Consider the following 15,255-nt stretch of genomic DNA (forward strand, 5'->3'; position numbering starts at 1 on the left):
AAGTAACAACTGTTAATGGATCTGTGGTCTCCGAAGGGCCCATCCCATAACCTGATTCTTCTACTCATTGAATCTAGAGGAGCATCAGTTTGATGCATTTTACACAGATGACAGTTTGTTATATTAAGTGCGGAATTTATGTGTATGTATTTCATTTTATCAATAGGATGTGGGGTCCTGGTTCATATCTTACTTCAGGGCCCAGAGGCATTTATACATATAGCTCTGGATATGAAAGTCTTCTAAAAGTAACCAACCTTTTCTTCTCTCCATTTCTACAATTGTATATTGTATATTGTATGCTCCATTGGAGTGGAAGCGCTCCTGTTCACATATGTATTAAAATATACACTTACTAAATGCTATATAGGCTTTATCAGTCAGCTCAGTGTACTGAATTACATGCTGAACATCTATTATGTGCAAATCAGATCTCAGGGAATACTCCTGGCCCCGGTAATGTTCACTACAAATTCAATTGCTTATGAAATTGTTACTTGTACTTCTAGTAAAATTACATTTTGAATGAGTCCTTTTATTTGTTGCAGCTAGGTTTCCACAATCGTGATTTAGATCAAGAATAAATTGTTATGTCTCAAAAAACCTTGTAAAACTGCTTTGAGATAAACCTGCCAATAATTTGTTACAAGTGCTGCCAAAAGAAACATGATTGTGCAGAAAATGAGCTATACAAGCTGGAACAAGTAAAATTTAGGTTATTAAAGGGGGATCAAAATATATTTGCAAAGTTTACCCTAAAATTAATGTTTGATGAGGCTTTTGCATTGTACTTGCTTGGTGTTTCATGTTTACATGAGTGTACTTTCTGTACATCTTTAAAGCAGAGCTCCACCCAAAAGCCGAAAACTGTCACAACCAGGTGTCCACAGTTGAGATGCTGGCACTGGGGACAAAACACAGATGGAAAGAACAGCTTGGGTGAGCACATCGCTGGATCCTGGAACAGGTGAGTGTCTATTTATTAAAAGTCAGCAGCTGCAGTTTTTGTAGCTGCTGACTTTTAATAAACACAAGTATGACTGGAGCTCCTCTTTAAGAATTCACTCTCTAATCAAAGTGTATGTAAGGTAGACAAGGAAGGTGTGTCTCTAAGACTGATTGTCAGCAGCCTCAACTTGGTCACTAGGGATGAGCTGAACCCTCCCAGGTTCGGTTCGCAGCAGAACATACAAACAGGCAAAAAAATGTGTGCGTACACCGTTAAAAACCATGGGACACGAACGTGAAAAATCAAAAGTGCTAATTTTAAAGGCTTAAATGCAAGTTATTGCCATAAAAAGTGCCTGGGGGGTCTCCTTAGTCTGCCTGTATCTTTCCTATGTTTATAACAGTACCGCAGGAAAATTACATTTTGAAAAGAAAAAATGTAATGTAAAATAGCTTGTGGCTGTAATGTATTGTCGGATCCCGGCAATATAGATAAAAATCACTGAAAAAAATGGCGCGAGTCCCCCCCCCCCCCCCCCGAGTCCATTACCAGGCCCTTTGGGTCTGGTATGAATATTAAGGGGACCCCTGCGTTAAAATGTAAAAAAAAATAGCGTGGGGGTCCCCCCAAAATCCATACCAGACCCTTATGTGATCACGCAGGCTGCAGGAAAAAGGGGGGGTGAGAGAGCGCCCCCCTCCTGAACCGTACCAGCCTCCATGCCCTTAACCTGGGGAGGGTGCTTTGGGGTCCCCCCAAAACACCTTGTCCCTATGTTGATGGGGACAAAGGACTATTCCCCACAACCTTCCCCACAACCCTTTGCCCGGTGGTTGTGGGGGTCTGCAGGCTGGGGGCTTAACGGAATTAGGAAGCCCCCTTTAACAAGGGGGTCCCCAGATCTCGGCCCCCTCCCATGTGAATGGGTATCGGGTACATTGTACCCCTACTCATTGACCAAAAAAAGTGTCAAAAAAGTAAAAATGACAGGAGACAGTTTTTGACAAGTCCTTTACTAAAAAAAAAAGTGTCCCGCGATGTAAATCCATCTTTAATCACAGCGCCGACGGATCGAAAAAAAAACAAAAAACAAAAATATGAAAAACTCCGCCTCCGTGGGAGGCATCCCTGCGACTGCAGATTTTCTGCGATCACAGCTGTTATATAACTGAGGGCAGGGCCACCTGGTGATGTAACTGGGTGACCCGCCCCTTCTGATGTCATGTGATGTCACGTGATGTCAGATGGGGGCGGGGTCACCTGTTTTTTTTTTTTTTTTAACAAAGGAATTGTCCAAAACTGTCTCCTGTCATTTTTACTTTTTTGGCACTTTTTTTGTACCCGATACAAATTCACATGGAGGGCCGGAATCTGGGAGCCCCCTTGTTAAAGGGGGCTCCCAGATTCCGATAAGCCCCCTGCCTGCAGAACCCCAAGGGTTGTGGGGAATAGTCCCTTGTCCCCATCAACATGGGGACAAGGTGTTTTGGGGGGACCCAAATGCACCCTTCCCATGTTGAGGGCATGTGGCCTGGTACGGTTCAGGAGGGGGGGCGCTCTCTTGTCCCCCCCCCTTTTCCTGCAGCCTGCCAGGTTGCGTGCTTGGATAAGGATCTGGTATGGATTTTGGGGGGCCCCATGCTATTTTTCTTTAAAAATTTGGCGCGAGTTCCCCTTAAAATCTATACCAGACCTGAAGGGCCTGGTAATGGACTGGGGGGGAACTCACGCCGTTTTTTTCAATGATTTTTATGTATATTGCCAGGATCCAGCAATACATTACAGCCGCAAGCAATTTTAAATGACATTTTTTCCTTTAGAGATGTAATTTTGCTGCTCTCGATAATTACACTATGTACGGCCGCTATGTAAGCAGACTTAAATAGTGTGGGGCGTGGACTTAGCCCCCTGAGCCATTATTGGCCAAAGGCACCCTGCCTCTCACAGTGCGCTTTGATTGGCCAAAGCATGCAGGTCAGGTGCATGCTTTGGCCAATCAGCAGCCGTCAATGCACTGCAATCTCACAGTGCATTATGGGGCGTTCTGCAGGCGCTCAAATTTCCCGTGAACGCCCCATAATGTTCTAAATTCGCCAAACGGGCGAACAATCGATTTTCGAGTGGAACTTTCGTTCCACTCGAACATTGGGCTCATCCCTATTGGTCACATGTAACTAGGTTAAAGTATAAGTTCACCTTGTTGTAACCCTGAATATGGGTGTAACATGTAGCATGTTACAGATGCACTGGCCCCCGCTCTCCCTGATTCCCTCTTCTGACAGGTAGCAAGGGATCTTCTCCCCCCTCCCGCTAGCTGTCACAATTTGCAACAAACACAGCCAGGCGATCCATTTACAGTGTTCTGTGAATGGGAAAACTACAACGTCGGACAGCCATTGCAGCTGTTGTCTTGTAGTTCTCAATGAACTACCACTGCGCTGTTAAGCACTGTGGTAGTTCATTCATGCTTCCCGTCACAGTGTAACCCCCTGGCCATATTAGAGGTACAGCCAGACAAATACACAGACAGTCTGCAGGACCGTGGCATTGCATCCATGATCTGCCAATCGTGGGTGCAATGCTTTACAAGTTCATTATGAAAAAAATAATAAATGCATATTTTTTTAACATGCAAAAGGTGAACTTATCCTTTAAGTACCTGGCTAAAATCCTACCGCCTTTAGTTGTCAATGACAACACAGTACACCACATTCAAAACTTAATAGAAATTATCAACAAGGTTCGTTGATTGAACTTAGAGGCAGAGGAGGCTATTCTTAATAGCCTATGCAGTCAGTCTACAAATGCAGAGGGATATGACTTCATAGAACACCACTTGATTCCCCAATCAACACTGGCTGTGTTGGCCTGCTGGATTTTCCTGCAAGCCATAGATAATGTGATTTTCTTTAAAGCAACCACAGGGAATTCCTCGAGGGGCTATTGTGTTCTTTCAGTGAGGGGCGTGGGGAGTCATTCCTGTCGGGAGAACACAGTGATTATTGCTAACGGCTATAGCCACTGGCAATAATTACATGTAAAAATCTGACATGCTGGCTCTACCCAAGTCAATCAATGGATCACCTTGGGTACAATCAGCCTGCCCGTAGATGGTTCGAATGTTGGCCGTTCCCTGCTGAACCGGCTGAGATTCGAACCATCTATGGCCAGCTTAAGGAAACATGTGAAGCAAGATAAGACCCTTGACAGCCAAGTAGAATGCAAGTCAGACCATGTACGTATATTCTGCAGGTGGACAAATTACTTATAAATCACTTATTTACAGCACAGAAATGTGGCTGTGCAAGGGACTCCCCAGTGTCTGCCACTGTAGCTAACCTGTAAATGGAGGTGGAGAAGAGCATTGAACTAATTCTGGGGAACAACAGCAAGTCATTGGCTCAGGTATGTGGGAAATACATAAGTCAAGATAACAACATCTTAGTTGCAAGTTTTTAGTGAACTCATATACTCGATGGAAGAAAACATCAAGTTTACATGGGAAGAAGCACACAATAAAAAAATTACCTTTTTGTACTGTGTATTACATGTCAGGGAGGGGGTTGACTTGGACACTGAATTTTACCAGAAACCTACCCACACACACACAAGTATTTGCTTTTTGACTCCAACCAAACACTGGAACACAACCTGGGAGTTATTAGAACTCTGCAACACTGGGCAACAACAAATACAGGGAATGTTTTAAAGTTTATGGCTACCCAGACTGGACTTTCTTTAAAACATCTATAAAGTCGAGCAAAAACATGAGACCATCAAAGGGGATAAGCTGAACAGCTGCAGTAATATAGTCATTCTGTATGTACAGTGCCTTGAAAAAGTATTCATTTTATTGGGATTTTCTTTGAAAGACCAACACAAAGTGGCACATACTGTAATTGTGAAGTGGAAAGAAAATGATAAATAGTTTTCAAAAAATGTTACAAATAAATATCTGAAAAGTGTGGCGTCCATTTGCATTCAGCCCCCCTGAGTCAGTACTTTGTAGAACCACCTATCGCTGCAATTACAGTCTTTTTGGGGATGTCTCTACCAGCTTTGCACATCTAAAGAGTGACATTTTTTCCCATTCTTCTTTGCAAAATAGCTCAAGCTCTGTCAGATTGGATGGAGAACGTCTGTGAACAGCAATTTTTTTAAAGTTTTGCCACAGATTCTCAATTGGATTTGGGTCTGGACTTTGACTGGGCCATTCTAACCCATGAACATGCTTTGATCTAAACCAGTGGTTCTCAACACCTGTCCTCAAGACCCACTAACAAGCCAGATTTTATGTATTACCTTGGGGAGATGCAGACTAGAATACTGCAATCACTGAGCAGCAAATTATATCACATGTGATGTATTTCAGTTATCTTGCAAACCTGGCCTGTTAGTGGGTCCTGAGGACAGGAGTTGAGGAACCACTGATCTAAACCATTCCATTACAGCTCTGGCTGTATGTTTAGAGTCATTGACCTACTAGAATATGAACCTTCTCCCCAGTTTTAAGCAGGGCTTTTTTTCTCAGAGAAAAGGTGCTGGAACTCTCCCCCCTCCCCTAGGTCATGCCTGTCTCCGCCCCCTAGAACTGCCCATTGTCTCCACCCCTACACACCAAGCACCACCACCTTTAGAGAACAGAAAACCAAGTATATTTAGGGGGATATATTACAGATTTTTGTATGGAATTTGTTAATAAAAAGCAAAGAAGTAAAATGTACAAAACATTAGAAATATCCAGTAACCAAAGTAATCTCAGAGGCACTTTCATATATCCCCATATTCAGCAAGAGACAGCCCACATATATACACACAGCAAGAGACAGCCCACATATATACACACACAGCTAGACAGGACACATATATACACACACAGCAAGATACAACCCACAGCAAGATACAACCCACATATATACACACAGCAAGATACAACCTACATATATACACACACAGCAAGATACAACCCATATATATATATACACATACAGCAAGAGACAGCCCACATATATACACACACACACACACACAGCAAGAGACAGCCCACATATATATACACACACACACACACACACACACACACACAGCAAGAGACAGCCCAAATATATACACACACAGCAAGAGACAGCCTACATATATACACACACACACACACAGCAAGATACAACCCACATATATACACACACAGCAAGATACAACCCATATATATATATACACATACAGCAAGAGATAGCCCACATATATATACACACACACACAGCAAGAGACAGCCCACATATATATACACACACACACACAGCAAGAGACAGCCCAAATATATACACACACAGCAAGAGACAGCCCACATATATATACACACACACACACACACACACACACAGCAAGATACAACCCACATTTATACACACACAGCAAGATACAACCCATATATATATATATATATATATATATATATATATATATACACATACAGCAAGAGACAGCCCACATATATACACACACACACACACAGCAAGATACAACCCACATATATACACACACAGCAAGATACAACCCATATATATATATATATATATATATATATACACATACAGCAAGAGACAGCACACATATATACACACACACACACAGCAAGATACAACCCACATATATACACACACAGCAAGATACAACCCATATATATATATATATATATATATATATATATATATATATATATATATATATATATATACACACACATCAAGAGACAGCCCACATATATATATACACACACACACACACACACACACAGCAAGAGACAGCCCACATATATACACACACACACACACACACACACACACAGCAAGAGACAGCCCAAATATATACACACACAGCAAGAGACAGCCCACATATATGCACACACACACACACACAGCAAGATACAACCCACATATATACACACACAGCTAGACAGGACACATATATACACACACAGCAAGATACAACCCACATATATACACACAGCAAGATACAACCCACATATATACACACACAGCAAGATACAACCCATATATATATATATATGTATATATATATATATATATATATATATATATATATATATATATATATACACACATACAGCAAGAGACAGCCCACACATATACACACACACACACACAGCAAGAGACAGCCCACATATATATACACACACACACACACACACACAGAGCAAGAGACAGCCCAAATATATACACACACAGCAAGAGACAGCCTACATATATACACACACACACACAGCAAGATACAACCCACATATATACACACACAGCAAGATACAACCCATATATATATATATATACACATACAGCAAGAGACAGCCCACATATATATACACACACACACAGCAAGAGACAGCCCACATATATATACACACACACACACACAGCAAGAGACAGCCCAAATATATACACACACAGCAAGAGACAGCCCACATATATACACACACACACACACACACACAGCAAGATACAACCCACATATATACACACACAGCAAGATACAACCCATATATATATATACACATACAGCAAGAGACAGCCCACATATATACACACACACACACAGCAAGATACAACCCACATATATACACACACAGCAAGATACAACCCATATATATATATATATATATATACACATACAGCAAGAGACAGCCCACATATATACACACACACACACACACACACACACAGCAAGATACAACCCACATATATACACACACAGCAAGATACAACCCATATATATATATATACGGGTATATATACACACACATACAGCAAGAGACAGCCCACATATATATATATACACACACACGCACACAGCAAGAGACAGCCCACATATATACACACACACACACACACACAGCAAGAGACAGCCCAAGTATATACACACACAGCAAGAGACAGCCCACATATATATACACACACACACATACAGCAAGATACAACCCACATATATACACACACAGCAAGATACAACCCATATATATATATATATATATATATATATATATATATATATATATATATATATATACACATACAGCAAGAGACAGCCCACATATATATACACACACACACACAGCAAGAGACAGCCCACATATATACACACACACACACACAGCAAGAGACAGCCCAAATATATACACACACAGCAAGAGATAGCCCACATATACACACACACACAGCAAGATACAACCCACATATATACACACACAGCAAGATACAACCCATATATATATATATATATATATACACATACAGCAAGAGACAGCCCACATATATACACACACACAGCAAGATACAACCCACATATATACACACACAGCAAGATACAACCCATATATATATATACACATACAGCAAGAGACAGCCCACATATATACACACACACACACACAGCAAGATACAACCCACATATATACACACACAGCAAGATACAACCCATATATATATATATATACACATACAGCAAGAGACAGCCCACATATATATACACACACACACACAGCAAGAGACAGCCCACATATATATACACACACACACACAGCAAGAGACAGCCCAAATATATACACACACAGCAAGAGACAGCCCACATATATACACACACACACACACAGCAAGATACAACCCACATATATACACACACAGCAAGATACAACCCATATATATATATATATACACATACAGCAAGAGACAGCCCACATATATACACACACACAGCAAGATACAACCCACATATATACACACACAGCAAGATACAACCCATATATATATATACACATACAGCAAGAGACAGCCCACATATATACACACACACACAGCAAGATACAACCCACATATATACACACACAGCAAGATACAACCCATATATATATATATATATATATATATATATATATATATATATATATACACACATACAGCAAGAGACAGCCCACATATATATACACACACACACACACACACACACACACACACACACACAGCAAGAGACAGCCCACATATATACACACACACACACAGCAAGATACAACCCACATATATACACACAGCAAGATACAACCCACATATATACACACACAGCAAGATACAACCCATATATATATATACACATACAGCAAGAGACAGCCCAAATATATACACACACAGCAAGAGACAGCCCACATATATACACACACACACACACACACACAGCAAGATACAACCCACATATATACACACACAGCAAGATACAACCCATATATATATATATATATATATATATATATATATACACATACAGCAAGAGACAGCCCACATATATACACACACACACACACACACACACACACACACACATATAATACTTTTTTAACATCTCTCAGCATTTCCCACCTTTAGCTATATAACTGAAATAATTAACAACTGTCCCAGACTTCATGACATCATGCCACCGAAGTATGTAATTAGAAAAGGGTAATTTAGCAAACTTTCACACATCTCATCATGTCGTTGGACAATCAACGTCTGCCTTGACACATTCTGTGATGACTGGATTAAGGTGACTGAGTTACCCATGTGGATATAAATGCTGGGGTATGTTTATGACACTCATTAAAACAGAGGAATTGCTTGGATAAGCAGCCAAATGTCTTCAAACTTACAGATCAAGTCCAGTTGAATGCTGACTGGTTGTCAGGCAGCAGTACATATATCCTAGGGGGGATTTCTACTGGGATCATGGAGTACTTCAACTTCATTCTGCAAGATCAGCGTAACACTAAAGAGTTTCAGCAAATAATAAATTATAATTAAAATAGACATTAGGGGGTAGAAGGGGGATCTATTAAATTCTAGCTTTCAGAAAGGGGTACAGATTTTAATAAACTTAAGAAACATGAACTTCAGGATAAGCCATCTGGAGATTGTGTTGTTTTATGTTAGTCTGTGCAGACTGATTGATTTGGACTATGAGAGGGGAAGAGTAAAGCACAATCATCTGGCTTCACATGCCTACAAAAATACAAGACTAGTAAACTCATTTAAAGATTTCACCGTAATCACCTGTATGTTTACATTTATAGGGATCTGTGCAGTTTAAAGCAGCCAAAAATAACAGAATAAAAATAATAAAAAAATAAAAATTTTTGAAGGACAAACATAAGGAAAAATTAATTCTTGCCACCCTGTCCCCCGATGTATACTGCCTTTCTAAAAATTGTAGTCCACTTGCAGGCAGGTGCCTCCATAAGGTTATTATTATTTTTTTTTTCTTTTTTATTATTTTTTTTTTCCACTTCAGCAGACTTTAGTGGGGATGCTTAAGTCACCATACTGGCTCATTATTGTCCCCCTTCTTGTCACATCATAGTGGCTTAATATATGCAGTATAAAAATATAACACAAATATTCTTGCATATCTCTGTCTTCAATACCCCATCTAAGACCCCCCCACCCGCCTCTCCTCCCTCCCCTCTCCCCTCCTCCTCTGTGTATTAACTCACCCCAAGAGATTTTAATTCATCAGCTTCCCTATTAGAACTCTTATCTCAGCTCTTCCATAAAACTCCACCTTCTTTTAAACTCCCTCCAGCCGGCCCATTTTGCTCTAAACACTTCACTCTTATCTTCTAAATTTATTCTTAAGCTTTCCATTTTGTAAGTTTCCTCTACTGCATTAATCCAGTCCCAAAATAGGGGACTCTCCACCTCTTGCCAGTTCTTGGGAATTAGTTTTTTGGCCGCATTCAAAAGATGTGGTATCAACGAGTCCTTGTATTGCTTTGCATCTCCCTCTGCTTCGTGAAACAACACCACCCACGGATCCTCCTTAATTTCTATGTTAGTGATTTCTTTGATGTAATAGATTATCTTTCTCCAAAATTTTTTTATTTTGGGACAGGACCACCAAATGTGTGCCATTGTCCCCGTTTCACCACACCCTCGCCAACACTCTGCTGATTTGTCCTTTTGAAACTTACTGGTTTTATCAGGGGTAGCGTACCATCTCGTTAAGCATTTATAACATTTTCCGCTGTTTTGACATCAACCGCTGAGCCATGTGTTAAGGTCAATATTTTCCTAATGCCAATATTATCCCTCTGTGAACCCAACTCCTGTTCCCACTTCCCAATATATGGCAGTATCTCCACCAAGTTATAGAGCTTAGAGATCGTACTTTTTACCTTATCCGTGCAACACAACCTTTCTAAAGGAGTCAGCTCATCCCCTGATCTAATGGGGTGAGGAAGGCTCTTAATAAAGTGATACAGCTGGAGGTACCGCCACTCATCTATCACCCAAAAATTATTATTGTCTTTCAATGCTAAAAGTGAAATAATTTTCCCTTTCTTTAAGATATCTCTTAACTGTGTTGTGTCTTTTTTTATCCTATTTCCTCCTCCAATTTCCTCCTATTTCCCTTTCCCCGGTGCAAAAAACTCATTAACCCGATTAATGGAGAGTTGTAGCTTCCATTTAATTGTTTATACATTTTGTCCCATATTTTTAGAGCATTTTGTGTAAGTGAAGGTGTGTTTACATCAATTGTTATATAATGTGGTGGATTCCAAATTATTTTTCCTAATTGTGCCCTACTGAGTGTTTTTGCTATCTTAACCCATCCTTTTTCATTCTCCTCCTTGACCCATTCCACTACTCTCGACAAGATAGTGGCCTTGTAGTAGCTGTGAACGTCTGGAAGAGCTAAATCTCCCCTTTCCTTTGTCTGTCTTAAGACTGCAAAGGAGATTCTCGGTTTTCTATGTTTCCATATTGCTTTCATAATAATTGTTTTTAATTTTTTAAAGTAAGCCTCAGGCAGAGCGATTGGCAATGTTTGGAACTTATAAGAGATTTTTGGTAAAAGTACCATCTTGATAATATTTATCCGGCCAATCCATGATATGGGCCTCCTAATTATTCTATTACACTCAGTTCTAATTTCGTCTAGTAATGTTATATAAATTATTTTATAGATCCTATTCATGGTGTTTGCTAATTTAATTCCCAAATAATTTAGTTCCTTCTTCCAGCCGAATTTGAATTCCATTTTCAGTGACAGTTCCTCTGTTTTACTAATATTTATATTGAGAATCTCTGATTTTGCTAGGTTTAATCTAAAGTTGAATATCTCCCCGTACTGTTTCAAAATATTTAATAGGTTGGGAAGAGTGATCCGCGGATTGCCAACGTAAAACAGTACGTCGTCCGCGTAAGTTTATGCTCCTCTTCACCAATCCTAATGCCACCAATATCAGGGCTTTTTCGAACCATGGCTAAAAGAGGTTCCAGGGATAACACAAACAGGTGCGGGGATAGCGGACATCCCTGCCTCGTCCCGTTTTTCATTTTGAAGGGTGAAGACAATACTCCATTTATTCTTATGGTTGCTGCTGGATGGTGGTATAAGGTTTTGATCCACCGGATCATTCTTGGACCAAATCCCATGGTTTCCAGGGTCTGTATCATGAACCCCCAGTCCACCCTGTTGAAGGCCTTTTCGGCATCTATCGACAGGAGAAGACCCGGAGGCCCCCTTTCTTTTATCCTCTGAAGGAGAAGAAGTGTCCTTAGTCCATAATCTCTTCCATGCCTTCCTGGGGTAAAACCCACCTGGTCGGGATGTACCAGGAGAGTCAGTACTCCTTTGACCCGCCCTGCTAATATTTTGGCGTACAGTTTTATGTCTGCGTTCAGCAGCGAAATAGGCCTATTCCTAACACCTCGACTCGTCTTTCCCCTCTTTCAAGATGACTGTGATAATTGCAGAATGAGCCTCTCCCCCCGCTTCGTATGCTGCCCCAACCCATTCATGTACTGGCATAGCCTTAGGGTAAAAATGTCCTTAAATTTTTTGTAATAATATGATGTAAACCCATCAGGGCTGGGGTTTTTCCCTTTAGCCGTGCCTGCCAGGGCCCTATTTATTTCCTCCTCTGTTATTGGGGACTCAAGTGCCTCTCTCAGATCTTCAGGGATTTTGGGTAAACCGGATTTTACTAAGAAGTCCTTTATTTTATTATTTTTATCTCTTGCCTGTCCCCTATCTATTGCTACCGAGTACAGTTCCTGGTAATATTTTTTAAAAGTCTCCGCTATTCCTCTAGTAGAATGGACCATTTCCCCCTCTTTTGTCAGAATTTTATCTATGTAGTTTAAGGATTTTTTCTTTTGCAACATTTGGGCTAGGTTCCTACTAGCTTTATTACCCCACTGATATCTTTCTTTAGTTATTCTGTTAAAAACTCTTGTTGTTTCCTGTTCAGTGAGATCCTTAAATTCCTCTCTTTTCATAACTAAATTCTGATATGTTTCGATACCCTTACCATGATATTTCTTATGTTCCTGCTCCTATCTGAAAATTTCTTCTGTTAATTTTTTTATTTTCTCCAGTCTCTCTTTTTTTTTCTTTGATCCCACTTTTATCAGGATCCCCCTTATGTAGGCCTTATGAGACTTCCACAAGGTTGATCCCGACACCTCTCCTGTGTCATTGTTTTCAAAGTAATATTCTATTTCCTTTTTCACCACCTCTGAAGTTTCTTCATCTTGGATTAGTTGTTCATTTAGACGCCAAACCTGAGGCTGTTTTATAATGCCTGGAACTGTCAGCGTGATCAGAAAATGTTGCTATTTCTATCCCAGTAGCTTTCACCCAATCTGTTAGTCTGTGATCCACTAGAATATGGTCTATCCTTGAGTAGGTCCCGTGTACAGGAGAGAAGAACGTATAGTCTTTTTTTGGGGGTTAAAAATCCTCTATACGTCCACTAATTGGCATGCATGCAGTTTATGTTTTAACCTTTTCAATTGGACGTTACCTGTCTCCTGCACACGGGACGTACTGTCCATACTGGGGTCCATGCAAAAGTTCATATCACCCATCAGGTCAGAATGTCAATTAGGTATTTAATCGGGTTCCTGTTTGGCGCATATATATTTGCCAAGGTACACTCCATTCTACCCAATTTACCTTTTAGGAAGAGGAATCTCCCCTCTGGGTCTGTCAATCTGTCTACCAATTCAAATCTCATACCTTTCGCGAACCCTATTGCTACCCCTCTAGCCCTCTTTTTAATAGTATCCCCGTAATACCATATTGGAAAATGAACCGAGTGTAATTTCACGTTTGACTCATGGGACAGGTGAGTCTCTTGTAAGAAGACCACTCCTGCCCTATGTCGCCTGAGTTCTTCCAGGATCTTGTGTCTCTTATTGGGAGTATTCAGGCCTCTAACATTATATGTCATGAAAATTGTTACCGTCTCTTCTTCTGTTTTTCCTCAAGTAAGTGCCCCTTTATTTGACACTCTAAGGGATGTTCATTCTTGTTTATGAAATATCAGAGGATCCCCTCCCCCTTGCCCCCCCTCCCAGAGCCCTCCTCCCCACCAACCACCACCCCCCCTCTCCCCAAACCAACCCCCCTCCCCTAGCTCTTCCCACCCATGACTCCCCCTCCTCCCTCTCCCATCCCCCTCCATCCCACCTGCCCTCCTCCCCCCTCCCTCTACCCCCCTTTCTTTCAGATACTTCTGGATTGAGGTCATATTGAGACTCTCATGGGGGGTCTTGGGCTCAGTTGTTTTCTGTGTCCTCCCTCTCATACTTCTTATTTCCAATCCTCTGGCTATATAGCACAGTAAGCCCCGTGCCCCTAGGTAAAGTCTCGTTAGAGATACCTATATGTCTACCGTCCACTAGTGAGTGTTATGGGGCAGGAGCATAGAACAAGGAGGGTGTATGAATACACTTATTGGTTTAATTGTCTGGACCCCAATGCTTAATTACCCCAACTGAAAGTGTAGCCTTTGACCGAGAGGCGTTTTTAAAGGTTTTTAAAGGTTAGCGTCTGCGATTAACTTTGCAGCTTAATTCCTTATGAAAGTATAAATAAATGGCAGTCCCGTTTATATCCCTTCTCTCCTCATATGAATACAAATAAAATCTGTTACCTGGGAGATGTGTTCTTCTTTTCATCACAGTATCCACCACTTTTACCTGGCTCCTGTTTGAGGTCTCTTGCCGGGATGTAGTCACAGAGGGAGGGGGAAAAGGCGGGGGGGGGGGGGAGCGGGGGAGCGGTAGGCAGCCGGAGAGGAAACCTGTCAGCGACAGCTCTCAGCTCAGTAAAGCATCGCCGTACAACATGCCCCACAGCCGCTCTCCCACCAGTCTGCCTCTGCTCCTCACCTCCCTTGTTATGAAGCGCCGTGTCAACAGGTACCGATGCCGAGCTCACTACAGCCTTCATCCGCCGGGGCTCTGCTGTCTCATGCCTCG

This window comes from Aquarana catesbeiana, linkage group LG05, assembly GCF_042186555.1.
Source record: "Aquarana catesbeiana isolate 2022-GZ linkage group LG05, ASM4218655v1, whole genome shotgun sequence".
In the NCBI taxonomy this organism is placed as follows: domain Eukaryota; kingdom Metazoa; phylum Chordata; class Amphibia; order Anura; family Ranidae; genus Aquarana; species Aquarana catesbeiana.